At 42.4% G+C, this 18,439-nt stretch overlaps 1 long non-coding RNA gene across 1 annotated transcript in view; it reads right to left on the bottom strand.

Annotated features, from left to right (window-relative positions):
* Positions 1–17,612, bottom strand: part of LOC309514746 — a 25,524-nt gene extending 7,912 nt beyond the window's left edge. The window contains exons 1-2 of the long non-coding RNA XR_014212164.1: positions 16,176–17,612; positions 6,481–6,632 (exon numbers count right to left, since the gene is read on the bottom strand). This is a non-coding gene — a long non-coding RNA (uncharacterized lncRNA). The remainder of the gene's footprint in view (positions 1–6,480; positions 6,633–16,175) is intronic.
* Positions 17,613–18,439: the final 827 nt, after the last annotated feature.

The following is an 18,439-nucleotide window of genomic DNA, read 5'->3' on the forward strand; positions in this document are numbered from 1 at the left end:
CTGCTGCCAGCAAAATATGTCAAGTGAGAAGAGAACTCCCTTATGCACAATACGTAGTTGAAAAGCAGGCACAGATCCAGGACTTGAAATGTGTCGAGATAAGTTTGCTCCATGTATGCCAAGGTTGAAAATTTAGGTTTTATTCTGGTAGTGAGAAATCCTTTTCTACTGCTGTCAAAAGTAAGTGTATCTGATGATGCACTGGATCAAGTCTAGTAAGTGAGAGTAAGTACTGCTGTAATACATGGGAGTATTTTCCTGTTACTGAGAGCTACTATTGAATTGAGAGCAGTAATTAATGTGCTTAGGATGGGTGTGTGTGGGGAAGAATAGGGTCATCCTGTTTTTTATTATGAACAAACCTTGGAATAAATTGAAACAGATCTTCCCAGCTGCTTGGATGTTTTAAAGAGGAGGCCCAGCTCCTGTTAGGAAGACAGCAGGAGCTATCAGGCCAAAACTGCAAGTTAAGAGAAGGCTTTATAACATCTCAAGCCACAGTAACTGCCGCCAAGCAGCTCTGAAGAGTGACATGGAGACTTCAAGGCAAAACATAACATTTTTGTCATTGGTGCAAGAGATTTTTCTTCCCAAAATAACCAGTATGGAAGGGGCTATGCTGGATCAGAGCTGGGGACGGGGGCTTTAACCCTTTGCAATCACCATAGCCATAATCAGAATGCCCCCCTTCTCAACCTTCAATTTGCAATGGAAGGAAAGTTTTTTGTAGCAGTATTTCAACAGCTATAATGCCAAGTTCTGGCCATAACTTTGCAGATAATATAACAGACTTTATTCAACAATAATGGAAGAACATTGGGGCTCATTTTGATGCCTTGCTGTTTTATTCATAGTCCTTTATTTGAACAAATCCTCTGCTTGAAGGGATGTCTGGTCCAATGCCAGTTTAAAGATAAATAAGTTTAGGAAGGGCAAGGAGGAGGGACCTTAAAGTTGCCTGTCAATAGTGAGTGCCCTCACAGCGGACAGGTTACTTGGCTACAGTCTTTCCCCCTATAGCAAGATGCATTGTACAGTATTTCTATTCAGATTGCAGTATTTTTTTCTAAATTTGCATCTTTACATACTAAGTAGCATATATATATATATAATGAAAATCTGTCATATTCTGTCCTCTTTTGGAGGGGCGTTACATAAGTGGCCATTCTGCTCAATAAACAGTTAATAACATTGTCTAGGTTCAGCCCCTGCTATGAACTCTAATGGTAACACTCTTTTGACTGATAAGAATCAAATTCTAGGGGGTAGAACCCTTTAAGAACATCCTGAATCATGACTCATTTGCCAGCTAAAAGGCTATACAGGAATTACCTCAGTGTGATACAATCAGCTTCTGGCCCAGGAATCTTATATGGCTGAAACCGAAGAGGCCATTAAATCGTTATCTTACAGAAAGGCAGCTGGTACTGATGCTGCGATGCCGCCTTAGATTGACTCGAAACTATCCCCCAATATCTTTTTTAACTTCATGCTGATTTCACCACATCCCTCAATGAATGTGGCATCATGAAAAGATACCTGGGGCGCATAAAGATACCTATGTCATTCGGTGGCATGAAAGGAAAGGAAATTGTTTCCTCTGAAACAGCCACAAAGGGATTTCTAGCTGCAGATGGAAAGAATCATCCTCCTAAACAACTTGGGCCCGTAGTACTTTAAAGACTGACTGATTCTTCATGTTCCACCTCAATCAGTGAGATCTTCTATTGGGGAGCATTTAGTGTAGCAGAGCCTACCCTGTGGAAATATTTGGTGGTAGAAGTCTATCAGGAGCCATTTCTGCCTTTTTTTAGATGCTGTTTGAAATTTGTGCTATTCAGACTTTGCAATGTTGCTTTTTTTAACCATCTCGTATTTATTGCTGTTATTATTTAGATTACAGTGGTACCTTGGTTCTCAAACTTAATCCGTTCCAGAAGTCCATTTGACTTCTGAAACCATTAGAAAACCAAGGCACGGCTTCCGATTGGCTGAAGGAGCTTCCTGCACTCAAGCGGAAGCCGCATCAGACGTTTGGCTTCCAAAAAACGTTTGAAAACTGGAACACTTACTTCTGGGTTTTCGCCGTTCGGGAGCTGATTTGTTCGTCAACTAAGCCGTTCGAGAACCAAGGTTGTGCTGTTGTATTATATTTTTATACTGTATGCCAACTTGTTCTCTCTCTCTCTCTCTCTCTCTCTGTGTGTGTGTGTGTGTAAATAGTGAGTGTGTATGTGTGAGAGAGTGAATGAATGAATGAATGAATGAATAAATAAAGTGTCTGACTAGGACCAGGGAGGCCCAAGTTGAAATCTTCACTCAGCCATGAAGCTCGCTGGGTGACCATGGCCTTTTCACTCTCCCCACCTTTCTTAAATTACAATAAAGCAGAATAAAATATCAAGTCTATGAATGCTAGCCAGTCATGATGGCTATATGAGCCCTCCAAGGTCAGAGGTCACTGAATATCTGTTGCTGTGGAACAACAATGAGAGAGGTCTAATGCCTCCATGCCCAGCTTGTAGGCTTCTCAGCAGCATTTGATAGGCCACTGTGGGAAGCAGGATGTTGTACTAGCTGGATCTTTAGTCTGATCTGCCACTGGCTCTCTTATTTATGAAGGAGCTGTAAAAAAAAGGGGGGGGGATAATAACCAGCTGCTAGCACAAAAGCTTGCCTAAATAGATGTGCTGACTATTCCTCTAAAAGAAGCCAGAAGACAAGCCAAGTGGCCTTCTTGAGCCAGACATTTTACAGCATAGTAATGACCACCAAGACAGTTATTCTTGTATTTAATCTTTAAAGTACTTTGAACAAGGCTTTACTGAAGGATGTTAAGAGTATGTGTGTACCATATACCTATGGTAACACGTACTCCTTGTTTTCGGGGGGCTTGCAGGGACGTGGATTGTATCAGGTGAAACACAGTTACCAAGAACAAAACACTTGGCTATTTGTTGATTTTATAGAGGCATGTATGGTGTGTATATGATAGATCCATTCCTTGGCCCTACCTATGGTTCAAGAAGATCCTGGTTGCAGGACAGTCAATTTAAGAACTAGTAGGCCAGCCGCATTCTTGGAAAAATAACCTATTGAAGCACTATAGAAAAACAACTGTGTAAGACAGGAATGGGGGAACCTCAGCCTTGAAGGCCAAATTCCAGGGCTTTCTGTCAGGCCCCCAGGACTCTCCTAGGCCATGGTCCCTCCTCAAGTCACATTCCTACAGACTGTGCTCTGCATCCTATGTGAGTACTTTCCCCTGTTGGAATGGACTCTTGAACTGTGAGACTGATAAGAGTCACACCTATTATTCTGACCACTTTTGCATGTGGCCCCCGGAAGGTTCTCCATGAAGAAATGCAGCCCCTGGGCTGAAAAAGCTTCCCCACCCCTGGCGTAAGACAGGATTTCTCCTGCAGGAGAGTCAGTAGGAGAGCAAGCGGCAAACAGAATCAGAGGCTGCTTGTTTATCTGCGTTGCATAACAGAAATTAAATGCAAACCACAGGGAAGGTAGTTCTTTCCTGTTTAAGGAAAAATATATATATTATCAGAGACAGGCTTCTATATGTTTATTCATGACCACATAACCTGTAGGCTGAATAACTTTGCTCCTTTTCAGCAAGCCACAAATGCAAATAATCTGTAGGCAGAACGGTGGTAACGACAACATCCCGATAACTGTGAGGCCTCCAGCCCTTTCACAGACATGCCACATTCTAATAACATCCTTCCTGGTATTTTAAAAGTTTTTCATCAGAAGGCAATTTCCTTTGAACGTAATCATTGTTTTAATTAAGTTCTGCATATGTAGTGCATTGTTATAAGCTCTCATAAAACACTGTGTACAATTATGTTTAGAGTGTACAACTAAATCAGAATTGCCATTAATGAAATCCCTTATCAGAAAACAAAAAAAGAAAAAGAAAAAAGCCTTAGCTGGAGCTTAGGCAATGCCTCTTAAAAATGTATTTGGCATGAAAAGAAGTAATTTGGTCATCTGAAGGGCATGGGAGAATCTAGGACGGATAAACTGGTTGTGGAGAACAAGGAGGGAAGATGGAGGGTGGTTGCAGAATTCTGAGGGGGGCCAGAATAAAGGGTCCTTGCTTTGTTTCCTAGATTTAAAAGAAGGTATGATAGTCACTCCCAATTTCTCTAATGTTCTAATAAGTCAAAGTAATGGCAGGTTCCAGCAATTCTAGGGGAAATAATATTTTTACAGGCAAAGTTCCATTAGGCATTGTTTGACATTTATTGCATATATAGCACATTGCAGAAAATCCATTAGCAACTGATGGGTTGTTAGGAAGGAGATTCGCCGGGTTGTGTTTTTACTCTACTTCAGGTGATTAGCACAGAATGACTAGTGATCTAATTTTCATAGAAACGTTAATATGTACGACACCTGGAACATAGGAAGCAGCCTCACAGTAGGTCAGATCACTAGTCTGTCTGGCTCAGTATTGTCTACACTGATTTGCAGTGGCTCTCTAGGGTTTCAGAGCAGGAGATTTTCCCAATCTGACCTGGAGGTGCCAGGATTGACCTTGGGACCTTCTGCATATGAAACACATGCTCTTCCACTGAGCTTATCTTTGCACAAATGTTTTTGACAGAGGACTAAAATAAAAATGTATTCAAAAATATTTTTCATTAGACTATCAACAAAATATATTCCAATAATGTATTAGGTGGCTGGGGCAACCCAGTAAGATGGGTGGTATATAAAGTTGTTGCTGTTGTTGTTACTATTTTCTTTGCATGAGCCCTCTTCCTCCAGTTTTAACAGTGGAGTGAGGTTGTCCCATTGTAAAGGTAAAGGTAAAGGTACCCCTGCCCAAACGGGCCAGTCTTGCCAGACTCTGGGGTTTGTGCGCCCATCTCACATTTATTGGCCGGGGGCCAGCGCTGTCCGGAGACACTTCTCACATACTTTCTTACAGAACTAGTAGTCAAGAAAATGGAAGGGCAAAGATGGAGCCCAGTCCAGATGGAAACACTGAATTTCCAAATGCTTGTGCATACCTAATGCCCTTGGTAGCTCAGTTGGTAGAGCACAAGACTCTTAATCTCAGGGTCGTGGGGTCAAGCATGTTGGGCAAAAGATTCCTGCATTGCAGGGTGTTGGACTAGATTACCCTCGTGGGGGTTCATTCACTCTCTCACACATACACACTCAGGATCTTCGCAGCTAAAAGCAGTTTTATTTACAGCAGACTATCCATTGTCGAACAGCATCGTGAAAACACGTCCACTCTCCTCAAAAGTGAAAGTAGAGAGACAGAACAAAGACTTGAGAGACTCGGAAATGACGAGTCTCCCCCTCCCAACAGTAGGCAGGGCGTACACTCTGAGCTGTTTAACCCTGTAAGCTCAGGTTCCCTTCACAGGTCCCTTCCAATTCTACAATTCTATGATTCTACTCTCTGCCTCAAAGGTGCACAATCCAGAGCAAGGACTCTGTTTTACTCATTGTCCTGAGCATGTGGTTTTGCATATGAGACTTTGGACTGCTCACCTTGGTCAGAGTGAGCTGACCAAGCTTTCTGGTCTAAATAAAATTTTAAAATATTCTATAACATTTCATAATCCAGCTAGGTATCTCAGTGATTTTGACTTTGGGATAGAACATTAGAAAGTGGGTGCAGGTTTTACTGAGCATTTAGGGAAAATACCAACTCTGTGTTTTCCCCCTCTTACTATTCTGCCTGTAAAAGTAAATAGGAAATAGTAAAAAAAAATAATCAATCAATAAATTTTAAAATGAGAGCAGATTACACTGCTTTCCACAGTTCCCTACCCCCATTGGCTATAGGCCCCAGGCAACTCCTCTTAGGAATCAAACCCCTGTGAACATGCACCTTGGCAGTAAACTTACCTGAACACAAGTGGAATTTAGGCATCTAAATAATCAAGCCAGACTGGTTAAAGCATTGGAGTTGTCTCTATGTCCTCTCCTCCATCTCAAAAAAACCTTCTACGGAATAAGGATGCATCACTTGGGTCAAAGGAATAGAACTGTGATGCCCGTGGTATTCACACTTTTACAGCCATTTTATACCACTTTATCTTCACAACAGCCATGTGATTAGGCTGAGAGTTGGTGACTGGCCCAAGGCAGGAAATAAGTTCATTCAAAATGTGAAACTGCACAAGCTCAGAGTAGTCCACAAAAAGCTTATGTCATCATAATTGCGTTCATCTTTAAGATACCAAAATATTTCAGTCACATTATTTGATGCATTCCTTCTTGGGGGAAACAGGGTGTTTTGGGAAGTGCACAAGAGCCCCCAGTCACCATAACCCCCCCTTCTCCCCCCCCTTAAATATGGAAAATGTGACGCTGTGTATAGATGTTTTATCTATGAAGGCCTGAGCCACTTACTCTAGGAATTTAAGAGCATGAGAGGTTGAGAGCTAAAGGTTTTGAAAAATATTCCTGCAAAGTGATTTACTGTGCTATGTGGCATACCTGCAAAAGGAGTTAAAACACCCTGGGAAGTTGCTAGGGAACAGAAGTTGCTGCATCATTGACCATCCAATGAGAGACCGTTCTGATGATGTAATGCTTCTGTTTGGTCTGTGCTGATATCATTTTAGGAGAAGCCAGGATGCAGTATTGTTCTGAAAACACAGGAACAATCCAACTTGAATTAACTATTTTTTAAAAAAATTGAGGCTGGTTTGGTTCTGCTCATTGCACCGCTACTATTCCAAGGTAGGGAACAGAACCTTGCCTCAATAAAAGCACCTCAGTGTCCACAGAAATACATAGATGTGACACAGTTCACCTAAGATTAAAAGCTGAGCTATATTTTAAGCTCACCCTGGGAGATGCTGAAAATAGCAAGTCTAGAGATGAACTCTCTTTCATGCCATAACAAGCTGGAACATTCACGGTACTGTGAATACTTCCTGCATAGTAAGTTTCCTTGCCCCTGCCAGTATTGGCCACATGGCAAATGGGAATGAATAAATTATGTGTGTTGTATAGCGGTTAGAGGGCTGGACTAAGACCTGGGAGGCCAGGGTTCAATTCTCACTCAGCCATGAAGCTCCTTGGGTAACCTTGGGCCAGTCTACCTCACAGGGCTGTTGTGAGGATAAAATGGGGGGGGGGAGAGAAGGGTGTACACAACCTTGAGTTCCTTGGAGAAAAGATTGGAGACTAGTAAAAAAAATAAACAGTGTGCTGCGTGTTCCTAGATATCATGGCCAAGAGGGGGAATCATCACAATCTACTCCAAAATTCTGTATGCATTCCATTTCACATATAAGTAACCCCATCTCCATGTGCAAACTACAGACAGGCTCCCAGGATTTATTAGACAACCTGTTGTGGTCAGAGGATCTCTGTAAGCACACCTGAGCTTCCATGCTTTGAACCAATGTTTCTCAAAATTGGCTCCCCAGCTGTTGTTGGACCACAACACCCATCATCCCTAGCTAGCAGGGCCAGTAATCAGGGATGATGGGAGTTGCAGTAGTCCAACAGCTGGGGACCCAAGTTTGAAGAGATCTCTAGCTGGGCTGTGTAGCTTCAGTGTGACCCAAGCAGCATGGAAGAGGAGAACACTAGAGCAAAATGGGGGTTTGCACCAGCTTGTCTCCCCATTAATGAGGTGACATCATCCCCATACCACTGTTGCCCTAAACCAGGGGTCAGCAACCTTTTTCAGCTGTGGGCAGGTCCACCATCCCTTAGACCATGTGGCAGGCCGGACTATATTTTTTTCGGGGAAATGAACGAATTCCTATGCCCTACAAAAAACCCAGAGATGCATTTTAAATAAAAGAACACATTCTACTCATGTAAAAACACGCTGATTACTGGACCGTCCGTGGGCCAGGTTGAGAAGGCGATTGGGCCGCATCCGGCCCACGGGCCTTAGGTTGCCTACCCCTGCCCTAAACCTTCCTTGTCCAAAATGCATATTGTTGTTTTGTTATATTGCAACATGATTTTTTTTAAAAAATGTCTGTGCCCATTGTTTACTGTTGTTATTACTTACAATATATAAAAGGCCATCAAAGTTTTATAATGAATATGAGTGTAGATATAAAATCTGTTCCTTGTTAGACTCAACGCCAAACATTTCTACCTAAAGATAGCATCTTAAGTACTCACCACAGAATCTCTTTGGTTTTTGCTAGAATGCAATTCTTCAGGTTGTTCTTGAAAAGCACAAGAAATCATGTAACATCACAGCTGTTAGATTACTGGTAGTGACTGATGTAATTACATGACACGCCAATTACTGTGCATTTGGCATTGCTGTTTGGATAATTTCAGCATTCAGAGTGAAGCTAAACAGGAAGCTAAGAAAGGCAATGCTAGTAATCTGTGGCTATTCATGTGCAATCTGTAGTTGCCTACATTAACCATTGCTGCTACTTTACCATTTCAGAAGGCCAAAGAATTGACCCAGGTCTTATGAAGTAATAAATAATGGTGTGATGGGAGAAGACTGATGCTTGATGGCCTTTTCTCTTTGGTGCAAATGATAGCAATATTATTGCACATCAGTTATAGTACTGTGAAAACCTTGGCAATAAGACAACCAAATTGTGTCACTGTGGCTTTATTACTTAAGTCTGCGGGATGTAATCCACTGGGAGCATTCCTTGTTTTGCTAGAGTGGACATGCAAGGGAATGTTTGGTCCAGCCAGTCAAAACTTCCTGGCTGGAACATCCTTCTTTGCATGTGACTAGTGGGTGGGCGTGACCTTTCCAGACCTGGTAAAAGGCCAAGGCATGCTGGCTCTCTCTCTTTTTCCATTTTCTTTTTGTCCTGCGAACTTCCTGGAATGAACTGCTGGCTGCCAGCCAAGCAGTCCCCCAGGTCATCTCCCTTATGGGGTAAACCTGTTAGTATAAGTTTGTAACTTGAAGCCTAAAGCCTGCCTTCAGGGATCACACATTGCTCTGCCTGGTTGTGAATAAACTTTCTTTTTTTGCTTATGAATAAGACTGTGGTGTCTTTATTCTTTTAGGAGGGATTCAAAGGGGGATCTTACTAGGAACATACAATTCAATCTGAGGGAGAATGAATTGCATAATAGTAAGAGGTTCTAACAAACCTGCAACCAGATTTCTGCTGTGCGTGAGAAGGGGAATGTAAACTCTGCTAAGCAAAGGAACTTGCTAACGCAAGTTAGGAAGGATATTAATAAACAATATATCCTCTCCTGCCACCCTGAACATTCCTACAATGTCTACTACAGGGGCCAGTAGGGCCAATGCAAAAAAGAGGCATTTTTTATGTGCAACAATGCAAAAACAAAACAGAGAAGAGCTGTGGTAGAACATATGCTTAGTGTGCAGAAGGTTCCAGGTTCAATTCCTGACACCTCCAGGTAAAGATGTAGGAATGAAGGGACCCATTGATGTCTGGTTCATCCCAGATCTGCATGCTGATGGGAATAAATCCATCCTATCATGTTTCTGTGCTGGGCAACATTTTTTTTAAAGAATGATGGACCATAATCAATTCCTGTTGCTCCCGGGGCACTTCTGTTCAGATGGCAATAAGTCCCATGTACCAACTTCTTCAGGCTGAATTGCCTGTTTTTAAACAACCCATTCCCAAACATGATCTGTCAATCCGGGGATCGCACTATGAAATCTGAGTTTCCTCCCTGATCCTTCATCTCTAGCGAGTCTGTATGGAGCTTGATGGGAGCCAATGGTCTGACTTGGTGTAGCTTCCTATGTTACAAAATACCTCACTTCCACCCAAACACATCAGCCTTGGTGAGGCTCAAGGATTCCCACTGCTGTGCTGACCAGGAATGGTGTATTTAATCTTTTCAGCTACCCCATCTATTGCTGACATTCCTAAGGTTCAATGATTCCTCCTCAGCTTCAGCGCCATACATTTAAAGCACTGTTATGCCTCTTTAGCAGTCATTGAGAATCCTGGGAACTGTAGTTTGTTGCTGACCGGCATCCTGAACAAACTACAGCTTCCAGGATTCTCCAGGATTGCTAATGGTTTCAATATACAGCATGGATGTAACCTAAGTCTTTATGGAGGCACAGTTCAGCCCATGAGGGCAGGCAGAAGCACGTCTACCTTTGAGGTGGGCAGAAGTTGAGCAGCATAGGGAGGTAATGCTCCTTGACTTTCCTTCCTACAGGGTCTCTGTCAACAGGATGCTGTTTGGTGAATAAGATGTTCCTCCTTGTTCCTTTCTGCTGAGGCAGAGAGGCATCAATATGAGCTGGTTAGCAGACAGGCAATTGCTTACCATTTGTGCTGGCTCTCTGTCAAGTCTGATGCTGGAAACCCCCCCCCCCTTCAAGCAGACTATTATTGGAAGGGATGCCTCCAATTGCTCAACCCCTGCCCATTTTAGTGACATCCATTTAGAGAGTAAGCATTATTCAAAATGTCCTAAATCTAAAGCTCTGTAATCCTTTTCGGTTGGGGTGGTGGTGGGAGGAAAAGCTAATTTCTACAAAGTCCAATTCATGTACACAACCACCACATCAAAACATATAAAAACAAGGAAACCCCATGCACCAGTTTTGAACCCTTTCATGTTACGACATCTAGTTCATTTATACAAATGTTATATCTTTGCAACAGCCGGGGAGTCTGCAGTTTATTCGTAAGTATACGAAAGTTGTTTAAAAGCAGCTTAAAGCATGAATGTGTGTGCCATTTGTAATAAATTAGACCCGTTGCTTTTAATTAAAGAGGCCGACTGATAATTTCAGCCATGTTTATGCAATTCTTCCCCCCTCCACCCATGACACTTTTTAATCTCTTTCCCTTTGTTTTCCTTTGACTGAATAGCTTAAGAAACAGTCTTTAATTAACTAACTGAAATGAGCCTCCTAACACTGAGAACTAGATTAAGAAAATCCTTTTAATTACTGGAACCAGATTTAAGTTTGATGGCGAAGGGTGGTTAAATACCCTCTTTTAAATTGGGCCTTAATTAAAAGCAGTGAGGTGCTGTGAAGGCTCTTTATTTACATGAGCAACCAGTTTGAGCCAAAACTTTGGCTTTGGTGGAACCTGTGGGAGATCCACTTTCAAATCTTTCTTTCATTTAAGAATTAAATAAAAGAAGTTAGTTAAAATAGGAAGGGACTGACCAAACATCGGGTTGCCATGTAAATTCCATGAGTTCCTCTTCCCCACAAGCAAATGAATATCTTGGAATTACCATTTGCCTTGTGGTTGTTAAAATAACCCAAGAACATGTTTATAATTGAGTTCATAATCCAACAATATGCTTTCTCCTGACAAGTCACAAGAAGCTGGAAATTTAGCATATGCATTATGGAAAATTGCAGATTTTGCATTTTTGTACATTAGCTGCATGATTCTAGATATGTCTGCTCAGAAGTAAGCCCTACTGAGTTCAGTAGAGCATACTCCCAGTTAAATACTGGATTGTAGCCTTAAAATGTTTTTATTGCAAACTTGGTGTGAGATAAAGGTCAGGCCCAACCCAATACATTTTGTCACCTGAAGTGAACCACAAAATGGCACCCCTGTCCCTGCCACAAAAGAAGGGGTGAGGGGCAATCTTCTTCAGGAACAAGGAGGGAAAGGAAGATTAACTTTGGGATCTGCTGCCCCCATGGATCCTGCCACCTGAGGCAGTCACCTCATCTTGGCTCATGGGTGGGCAGGCCCTGAAAGAGGTTCAAAAACAGCAAATGAAAATTGTGTGGCCAAAATCATTCTGCCTCATCTTCAACCATTTCTTTTCTGGGTGCCAGGAAGTTTCCAGTGACTTTCAATCTGTCACCTTTGTTGAGTACTGTATCCCTTTCCTTCTTTGTCCAAACATGCCTCAGTGCTGCATCCCGTGCTGTTTTGCAGTTGGCACACTCTAATCCTATTAGTTGGCAAACAGCTGCCTGATTACAATGTGGAGACTGCAACCTACTTGAAGGCTGGCCTTCTGTAGCAGGAGCACCCTACTTTCAAGGTGTGCATAGTACATACAGATGTGTAAAATTCAAGTGTTGAGTGTGCTATGGAAGTGCACTCATAATGTTTCGTTCTAGGGTGGTTGGCTATGCTTTGTCAAAAATGCAATACACTCCATCTGAAGCTTTCCTTGTTCTTGATCCAGAAACTGCAGCTGTGCTAGGTATGCATTAGTGACGTGAAACACACCAATGCCATTCTCCCCCGCTCAGGGCTGGCCTGAGACATTTTGCCACTGTAGGCAAAAAGCCTCCCCCCCACCCAGCAGATCTGGGTCCCCACTCTGTCGCGCCAGTGCTGCTGCCAGCCCCATCACTGCAACTGTACCTTCATCTGTGACTGCACCCGTGCTGCCGCTGCAACACAGCAGCAGCTGTGAGGGTGCAGTGTCAACAGTGAGAGCAATAGGACTGTTTTGGTGCAATGGCAGGATTGAGGAGGGGGTCAGATCTGCTACCTGATGCAAACAGCTTCACCTCGCCTAAGGCATGGTGCTGCCCCTGCCCCCCTGCAGCATTTCCAGCCACATTTGTGCATGTGCACATGTGCAATGGCTTCCTGAATTGTACACAACTCAGTTTCCCAATCAGATGGAAACTGGTTCAAGGGAAAGTGTGCCAAACAGGAGTATTTCTCAAGAAATACTACCGCATGCCTATGGGTTGTGGCAAACGTTGCGTGTACTTGGCTTCAAACATCAGTGCTAGAGCTGGAGCAAGTGGGATTGTGTACGCAGTCTTAGTGCAGACTGCTGCAGCACAATTGCTGAAAGGAGTAAGAATCTCAGCATATTATGCCTGTGCTCCAAGATCTTCACTAGCTCTCAATTCATTGCCAGACCAAATTTAAGGCAGTCGAGATTCAGAGGTCTAAGTGGAGGCTGAAGAGGAGTAGGGAGAGGCTGCTGAAGTACCCCTCCTGCTGTCACTAGCTCCCCTTCCCCCTGGTCTCCCAGAATATGAAGACGAATGAGGAGGGTGGAGCAAAGAGAGACAAGATGAACGAGCCTCAAGTTGCTGGGGAAGGACCTAGGGGCGGAGTCTTAGAGAGTGGGCAAGACCTACTGGGGAAAGGTGCTATGATCACTAAGTCTGCACTGTTTTGCTTTCTTTTAATAAAGAGTTAACTTTAGTGAAATTGGGTGCTTTATTACTAACCTACTCCTGGCTCAGACTCCTGACAGTATTAGGCCAGCCAAACATGTCACAAGGTAGTGTACTTTACAGCATGCACACTATTTTGTGACATTATGTACTGTGGAATCTCCCTTTTGTTTTTCTGAAGTAGTAGTGAAACCTCATGGCAGTGGAGAAAGGAAAATTTTACCCAGCGTTAACTGGGGGAAAAAGTAACAGAAAATGCGGGTGCCAACATTAAAGATTCCCCAGGCATAAACCTTTTGCTCAAGATATTCATATCTTAATGGACTCTTGTTTCTATTTAAGATTTTTGCTCCTGCTTATCCTTTCTCCCAGCAGCCAGCAGGGAGGCTGGCTAAACAATTGCCTTTCATCTGCATAACATGCCTTTAGCCCTAAGCAGAATTTCATTCCAGAAGCAATATATCAAGAGCATCATGGTCAAACTAAGCAGGCACATCCAATGTTGTTTATCCAAAGTTTTAATTTGCAAAGGAAATTGTTCTATTTGTGTGTACACGCACACAAATCGGATTTTTTTTAAAAAAAATGCTGCGTTTGTCTTTTTCTTAGGAAAACAATGTCCTTACATCATTAAAATGTAAATGTCTCATTCACCTGATTTACTCTAGTATAAACTGGGAATAAGCAAACTAACTGAAAGTAATTTCACTTCACCCTGTAAGAGGAGAATCAGACTCAGGCAATGTTTTAAGACCATGCCATTATTTTACTCTGTCTTGCATCTATGGAAACTTCTCAAGGTGATCTTTATTCATTATTATTCTTATTTATTAAATTTGTATGTTGGTTTATACCCATAGATCTCAGGGTGATTCATAACATGAAATTATAATATATATAAAAATATGCAATAAAAATAAAAACAATGTCAACTCAGTGAGTGATATTAGATGACATTAAAAAATATTTCTTATGTTACTTTCTCCTTCAGATAGCCCAGTGCTATTTTTGCACTGCTTAAATATTCATAAGCCATTTATATTTTATGGGGGGAGTTTAGCATTTAAGTTCCTGTATTTCTTCCATCCTGTCAAGCACACTTTCATATAATGAGAGCTGCTTGTCTTCTACGATCAAAGAAATGTTGAAGCCTTCTTCTCCCAATCTGTTTTGGCAGAACGTCAACAAACTCAATCACTCCTTCAGCTGTGAAATATAATTTGCAGCTCTGCACTGCAACCAGGGAAAGAGCCAAACAAAGTTGATTTGGTGAAAGTTTCAGTCAATGATGCTGCAAGGGACACGGGGATGTTCTAAATGCAGAGTCTTTCACCACAGTCCTGAAAACGTGGTGGCTAGGAAGCTTTATGTACCTTCTGGAGCTTCGGATAGATATATCTCAAAACCCGGTCCCATGTTCCACAAGGGAAACGCCTTTTGAAACTTTCAAAAGCTGATTGCAATACAGCATGAAGATATGCAGTTCTAAGATGAAAAATAAAAGCTGCACAGTTTGTGACCTCCTTCGTCTGTTTCCTCCACGAGAGGTCTGGAGGGTGGCAACACTAGAAAAGGCCTTTTCTGCAGTGGCTCCGTTTATGGAACGCTGCCTCCAGGAACGTTTGGTTGGCGCCTTCATTATAAACCTTTAGGCACCAAGCAAAAATGTTCCTCTTTAACGGGGTCTTTGGCTGATTAACATCTTATACCCCTTTTAAATGTTCCACAACAGTGGGGATTATTGGGTTGTCTTTGTTTTCATTTTTATTATGTATTTTGTGTTTTTTATATTGTAACTTTATGTTGTGAACTGCCCTGAGATCTGTGGGTACAGATCTGTGTGTATTAAATTTTAATAATAATAATAGTCATTGGATATGCCGAAACAGTCTCTTAATTATAGCTCTTTTACTTTTGAGCAGGAGTGGGCAGCTTACAGTGAAGTCGCATGTGGCCCTTAGCCTAATTTCATGCTGATGACAAAGAAGGAAAAATAGGATAAAGGAGTGGTAGAAAAGTGAGGGGCTGAAAGTGAGAAGGAGATGGGCCACACCATATATTTAAAGCATACAACTCCCACCCCTAAATCCTGGGAACTGTAGTTTGTTAAGGGTGTTGGGAATTATAGTTCTGTGAGGGGTGAACAACAGTTCTCAGGATTATTACGTGCTTTAAATGTATGGTCATAGCTGTCAACTTTCTTTTTTTTTTTTAAAAAAATATTTTATTGCAAGTTTTAAACAAAAGAAAATCACCAGACATATACAATACCTTCCCCAAAAAGTAACAAACAAAAGAAACATAAGTAGACAGAAACATAAACATAGAATAAAAAAGATCATAACCGTTCATACCTCATTTTTTCATAACTATCTGGACTTCCTCACATCTCCCTTTCCTGCGTTCTCCGTAGTAAAGTTATAAACAGCAATTTATTACCTTATTTCAATTCTTATTTTCTAGTTCTCATATATTATGCCTCAGACTTTAAATATTTTTATCGAATGCTTAGCTGTCAACTTTCAGATTTGAAAATAAGGTATCAGCAGCCTCACCTGTCCCGGGGACAGTCTACGGGATATCTAACAATCTGTGATAGCAGCAGGAAGCAGCGGGAAATGGTGCTGGAATAAGGGAATTTCCCGCAAAAAAGGGAAGGTTGACAGCTATGTGTATGGTGTGGATGTGACCATGGGGGGCGGGGGGGGGGGAGTAAGACGAACCCTGCTGGATCAGGCCTAAGGCCCTTCTAGCCCAGCATCATGTTCTCACAATGGCTAGCCAGATGCCAAGGGAAGCCCACAACAAGCAGGGACTGAGTGCAACAGCTCTCTCACAATTTGCAGTTTCCTGCAACTGGCATTCAGATGCATTCTGCCTCCAACAGTGGAATGGGAAACAAGGGGTAAAGATAGAGAAAAGTGGGCCATGGCCACCTTTGTCTCTAGTTCTGAGGGAATTCGGCCTCCCAAAAAAGGGAAAATAAGGTTCCCTAGAACCTGACTTCCAGTGTATCCACATCATGCTGCTGATTCTGTGCTTTCAAGTCAACCTAGAAGTTTGCATTTCCCCCCCAAAGCAGTGCTATTTTTCTAGAAAAAGAACTCACCACGAACACTTCCCTTGTTCTCTCAGAATGGCAATGGTGCCCACCTGAGAGCTGCCAGAACTGAGTTCCTGCAAGTTCTGGCTGAAAAAAAACCCTGCCCAAAAGTAAATACCATATGGCACTGTAACAGCCTATCACCTTGACTCCTGCCCACTAAGACCTGGAATTCCAATATAAATCTGGCTTAGAAATGTAACATTAGTTTATGAGGTATTAATAACAACGCCAGAATTTAGTAAGATTCGTTGCTCAACCTTGTCCATCTCACAACACTTCTTTATTTGAGACAACCATCCTTTCCCCCCAATATTTTGGTTCACAATCCAGCTGAAATGGAGGCCGTTTACATGTTATCGGCAAGTCAAGTAACATCATTCAGTAAACTCATTTTAAATGAAAATCACAACAAAATGCAGAGTACATCTTGTTTTCGAATGCTTTTTTGTTTTTTATTAAATATTTTCACGGTTAACAAAAAAATGTGCATTGTCTTTTCTCAAGTCGTATAGTTGGGTTTTTTTAACATCTGATGTGCGACATTATATTGTTTGCGAATGTTTTGGCGGGGTCGCTGACCTGCAAACTCCTGGATGATCCCTGTGTTGCCAGGAGAATGCTAGGCCCAATGTTCTTGTGCTGCCTTCCTAGTCTCAGGAAAACCCACAGGTCAGTAACCTTTCTCTTTCTGACCTTTTAACTGGCTCTAGTCGGCCATGAAGACCCAAATGCCATTTTCTTTCAGATTCTCAGGAAGCTTCAGGCCTCTTTGAATCTAATTCTCCCTGAGAGTTTTGCTCTCATAAATTCAGGTCACTGATATTGCAACAGCGACTTTCAGTCATGTGTGAGAGGAGAAACTTTTGGGGCATCCATGCGTTACGTGACACAAAACAACCAAAAGAGCTGAGTCTCAGCATCTCACTCTCAGTAGGCAAGAGATCCAGGTTATCTCTGCTTTCATTTCCACAGAGAATAGTTTCTGTATAAACTCGGTGCGAACATTCATTTGAAGGACTATAGCTCAGTGGCAGAGCATCTGTTTTGCTTGCAGAAGGTCTCAGGTTCAATCTCCGGCATCTTCAGGTAGGACTGGGAATGTCTCCTGTCTGAATTCTTAGAGAGTCTCTGCCAACAGGTATACGATACTGAGCTACATGGACCAGTGGTTTGTGTTATGTACTGAAGTTCTCACCCTGGGCCAGCAGGGGGATACTGTAGATAGTTTTCACTCAGGTCCACATATGCAAATAAGGGATTGAAAGTGTTGTTCAGTGATTGGATAGTTACAGAAAGTGGTTACAGTTGCGTTGTAGTGGAGCTCCATATAAGCAGGCTGGCTGAACCCTTCAGTTCAGTTCTGTTCTGGCTTGTGAATAAACAAGAGCTGTTTGAAGAAGCGCTGTGTTGTCTGATATGTTCACCCACAACTTAACAGTTTGATTTAGTACAGGGCAGCTTTGTGGGTTCTGATGGTGGCACTCACAGGCCATGCCCACACCTTCCGCAGGTTTACAATGCACTGGGATTTTTTTAATGCAGATTTTCCAGCTGCACAATTTCCCCTTCAGACGCCTCCCCTTACCCACACAAAACTGAACGGATGCAACATGTGCTTTGCTCCTTGCTTACACCCGGCTGAAGTGAGCACACATAACTTATATCATGAAGTAGGAACGGAGGGCCCCTTGTACATCAGCAGGCTGCTCGAGTTCTTAAGATGTCCGGAGGAGGAGAGTGGCTTTTATTTTCCACTTGGCAGTCAAACAGCAGCTGCCTGAGAGAAGTGTGGGGTTTTCTTAGGAGCAACAGGCACCTTCTTGTTATTTACTTTTGCTCAATTCAGTCAGCATTACTGTAGATAGAGGCCTTTTCACACAATCTCTCTCTCTCTCTCTCTCTCTCTCTCTCTCTCTCTCTCCTCTCCCCCCCTCCGTCACCTGCTGGGATATAAGGTACCCAGAACCTAAAATGTTCAGGACTTTGTATTCCAAAGGTGAGCAGTTTTGTACCTGAAAGAGTGCATACCCTCCAACATTTATCTGATGAAAATAGGGACGTCCCATTCCATAATGATAATTTTACTATTTTTACTCCACACATTTTACTGGGTTGGCCCACCCACTCTGGGCAGTTTCCAACATATATAAAAACATAATAAAACTTCCCTATACAGGATTGTCTTCAGACGGCTCGGGGGGTCGGATAACTCCATACCCTCCAACATTTCTTTAGTGAAAATAGGGATATCTTAAGGAAAAGTGGGA

The sequence above is a fragment of the Podarcis vaucheri genome (genome assembly GCF_965113315.1).
Source record: "Podarcis vaucheri genome assembly, chromosome: 11".
Lineage (NCBI taxonomy): Eukaryota > Metazoa > Chordata > Lepidosauria > Squamata > Lacertidae > Podarcis > Podarcis vaucheri.